Genomic DNA, 4,378 nt, shown 5'->3' on the forward strand with positions numbered 1-4,378 from the left:
CCTCTCTGTGCATCCCTTGGCACGTGCTGGGCTTCATGGGAAGCGCTGGGGCCACACGGAGAGCCAGGAGGAAAAGTGGAATCAAGAAGGGGGGAAAAGCAACCCAGCAGTGACCCACAAACAAGACCATCACCACCCCAGAAGGGGGAACTTTGTGGAACATGGAACTTTTATTTTATGGAATTCTGTGAGCGGGTGGGACAGGGTGGGGGGGGACAAGGGCCAGCAGCTCTTGGGTTTTTTGGAAGACTCTGGGCCACTTGAAGTGTTTCTAAGTTAAACCAGCGGCTGTGGCCACACGCTTTGCTTTTTCATGACAGTTTTTGTGGAGTGTTTCTTCCATCCTCCCCAGCCAACCTTCCTGGCTGCTGGGAGGGTGTCAGGATTGGAGGTTGAAGCCTCTGAGCTGTTGGGTGCTGGGAAGGGTGATGGGGACCATGATACCCCCCATGCTCAGGGCAGTCCCTGCAGGGCCTGGTTGGGAGGAAGAGCTTCCCCAAACTCTGAGCTTTTACTTTGGCTGCTTAATGAGGGGAGAACCTGTGTGGGGAGGGGCATTCAGGGACCTGTGGCCCCTGAAAACAACACACAGGTCCTTGGGAAAGCTTTTCCTCAGCTTCCCATCTGCCAGCCAGRCTGTGCCATGGGCAGAGCTTGTGCCTGGCCTGAGGTGGTCTCTGGGGGTGGCCCYTGGTSAAGGGCTGGGACCTGCTCTTGGCCACAACACCCCCACTTCAGCTGCAGGGCTAGGGCRGAGTGGCTGGAGAGCTGCCTGGTGRGRAATATTTCTTCAAATCWAGGAATGGCAAAAGGCAGTGYAGAAATGSYATGGATTGGCCTGGTCAGGATGAGGATGTCACCTCCCAGCAGGGACAGGGACAAGGCACAGCTGCTSAATGCATTCTTTGCCTCYRTCTTCAGCAGAGAGGATGGAGCCAGRGGGTTCCAGTGCCCTGAGCTGGAGCACCAGGACTGCAGCAATGATCAACTCYCAGTCAACCCTGAACTTRTGCAGATCTGCTGCTCCAGCTGGATCCCTGCAGATCCCTTTGGGGTCATGAGACTCCTCAAAGAGCTGCTGATGTCATCACAAAGCCTCCCTTGATGATTTTGAGAGGTCTTGGGAATCCAGAGAGGTCCCAGCTGATTGGAAGCTGGTGAATGTTGTCCTCATTTTTCAGAAGGGCAAGAAGGAGGACCCTGGAAACCACAGGACTCTSAGTGTTACTTCAGTGCCTAGTAAAATAATGGAAAACATTCTGGTAGGTATTGAAAAACTTCTGGAGATCAATGCAGTCATAGGTCATGCCTTCATGTCCAGCCTGATTTCCTTCTGCAACAGGGAAGCTCACCTGGTTGATGYAGCAAAATCAGGAGATGGAATTTTTTGGACTCCAGCAAAGGTTTTGATCCTGTCTCCCCCAGGATCCTTCTGCACAAACTGTCCAGACACAGCTGGATAAACACATCATGGGATGGATGAACAACTGGCTCATGGGTCAGGCACAAAGGGTGACAGACTGGGGTGACACCACGCTAGCACTGGTCACCAGTGGGGTTCCACAGGGCTCCATCCTCAGCCCTGTGCTCTTCAACATCTTTATTAATGACTGGGATGCAGGACTGGAAGGGATAGTTGGGAGGTTTGCCACAGCATCAAACTGGGAGGAGCTGTCGGCTCTCTCCCGGGCAGAGAAACCCAGACAAATCTGAGATGGGAAATCAGCAACTGTGTGAAGTTCAACAAGGCAAAGTGCTGGATTCTGCCCCTGGGATGGCACAACTCTGGCTGTGTGGATGAATTGGGGAATGAGATACTGGAGAGCAGCTGGGGGAGTGGACCTGGAGCTCCTGGGTCATGGCCAGTTCAATGGGAGTCAGCAGTGCCCTGGAGCCAGGAGGGACAGCCCTGTCCTGGGGTCACTGGGCCCAACAYTGCCAGTGGGCCAGGGAGGGATTGTCCTGCTCTGCTCTGCTCTGCTCTGGGCTGGGCTGGAGTGGCCTCACCTCGAGTGCTGGGGCAGTTCTGGGCACCACAAAATAAAACAGATATGAAGCTGTCAGAGTGAACAAAGGAGGCCACGAAGATGGGAAGCGTCTGGAGGAGCTGTGTGAGGAGCAGCTGCGGGCACTTGGTGTGTTCAGCTGGGGAAGAGGAGACAGAGGAGACCTCATTGAGGGCTCTGACATCCTCCCGAGGGGCAGCTCTGATCTCTGCACTTGTGAGCAGGGACAGGACCCAGGGAATGGCTGGAGCTGTGTCAGGGGTTTGGGATGGAGATCAGGGAAAGGTTCTTCTGTCCCCAAAGTGTGCTGGCATTGCCCAGGCTCCCCAGGGAATGGGCACAGCCCCAAGTCTGCCAGAGCTCCAGGAGTGTTTGGACAGCGCTGCCAGGGATTCACAGGGTGGGATTGTTGGGGGGTCTGTGCAGGGCTGGGGGTTGGACTGGATGGTCCTGTGGGTCCCTCCCAACTCAGCACATCCTGTGATTCTACAGAAGGGCCAGGGAGAGCCAGCAGTGTGCCCAGGTGGCCAAAAAATGCAGTGGCACCTGGGTTATACCAGCCATGGTGTGATTACAGGCCCTGGACTGTCCCTTGCTGAGGCACCTCAGCTCTTGGGGACAGTTCTGGGCCTCTTAGCAAGAAGGACATTGAAGGGCTGGAGCATGTCCAGGGCAGGGAATGGAGCTGGGAAGGGTCTGGAGCTCCAGGAGAGGCTGAGGGAGCTGGAAAGGGGCTCAGCCTGGAGCAAAGGAGGCTCTGGGGGGACCTTGTGGCTCTGCAGAACTCCCTGACAGGAGGGGACAGCCGGGGGGGTCGGGCTCTGCTCCAGGGAACAGGGACAGGAGGAGAGGGAACGGCCTCAGCTGGGACAGGGGAGGGGCAGGGGGGACATTGGGGAAATTCCTTCCTGGAAAGGGCTCTGCAGCCCTGGCACATCCTGCCCCGGGCAGGGGTGGAGTCCCCATCCCTGCAGGGATTTATCAGCCACGTGGATGTGGCACTTGGGGACATGGGTTATGGTGGCCTGGACAGGTCTGGGTTGGACTCGATGCTCTCGGAGGGCTTTTCCTGCCCCAGTGATTCTGTGATTCCCAGGAGGTCTCGGGGGCTGTGTGTGTCCCTATCCTGCTGTCCCCTCTCCCAAGCCCTGCTCTGCAGCTGATGTGCCTTCTCCGGGCGCTGCACCCCATGTCCGTCCTTCCCCCACAGACGGGGAGACCCCAGAGGGGCAGAGCTCGGCCTCTGCTCTCCCACAGAGGGCTCAGTGCTGCAGGAACAGTCCCCATGTACCCACGGAAATTCCCAAAGGACCCGAATCCCTTGGCACCTCCAGTACTGGCCACTGGCACCGTCTGTGCCTGGGACAAGGATGAGGCATTGGATACTTTCACTGCAATAAAATGTCMTTACAGAAAAGTTATTCATTTACGGGGAACAGGAATGTTTTGCCTCCCCATTGTCCCCTTCCTCCTCCCTTTGTCCCATTCTTGCTCCTTGAGCAGACTCAGAAAATCTCTACATTCTTCAATTGAAGCTTTTGCGCTTTTTGCATGAAATATGTCCTATTCCAGAGGAAAAAAATGAAACAAAAATAAGAATACTCCTCACAGAAATGAAAACYCAAACTTTTGGAGGATTTGGGAATTCTGTCAGCTTTTGAAGGGCCCCGCGGCTCCACCTGGGCTSTGCCGTGGGTGGAGCTTCCTAAAGAGCCCGGCCCCCGGGGGAGGCACCGGGCACGGCCCCACCCACGGCACAGCCAGCGGTGCGCCCCCGCGGGACCGCCACAGACGAGGGATAACCGGGACCCCCAAATCCACTCATGGGAACCCCCTCCCCAAAGCTCTGCCTTGTCAKCCCCTGGCACTGACTCTGGGACCTTCGGGAACCCCGCACTGACCCCGAGACCCCCGGCAATGACGCTAGCATCCCGGGGCTCTCCTGCACTTACCTGTGGCCACCTTCAGCAGTCTCTGCGGGTCCTGGCACCCTCTACCAGAGTCTGGGGGTCCCTTTGGGGGCGCAGGGTGCTAGCACTGTGTGTGAGAGCTGGCGATATCSTCTGGGAACAAGGGAGCCCCTTGGGAGGTGCCCTTTGGGACACCGGGAGCTCTTTGAAGGTGCTGTCACCCTGTGTTAAGGTTCAGGGTGGTACCTTGGGGGCACCTGGGCTCCGTGCTCGCCCTTTTAGCCAAAGCCATGCTCGGGAGGATCCTCCGGCCGTTGCTGCAGTCACCTCCCGCACCCCAATCCCCGGCCGGGCCGCGCTGCTGGGACCCGGTGGCAGCGCTCGGGCACCCGGTGGCGCCAGCGGGCCGCGCTGGGCGAGGGCTGGAGGAGGAGCCGAGAGATTCCCGTTCTTTGGGGATTT

The 4,378-nt window shown here is 57.6% G+C and overlaps 1 protein-coding gene across 1 annotated transcript in view; it reads left to right on the top strand.

Moving 5' to 3' along the window:
* Positions 1 to 4,378, top strand: part of KLF8 (KLF transcription factor 8) — a 43,230-nt gene that overhangs the window by 2,609 nt on the left and 36,243 nt on the right. The window lies entirely within an intron of this gene.

The sequence above is a fragment of the Malurus melanocephalus genome, unplaced genomic scaffold (assembly GCF_030028575.1).
Source record: "Malurus melanocephalus ecotype Western Australia unplaced genomic scaffold, MMel_1.1 scaffold_664, whole genome shotgun sequence".
Lineage (NCBI taxonomy): Eukaryota > Metazoa > Chordata > Aves > Passeriformes > Maluridae > Malurus > Malurus melanocephalus.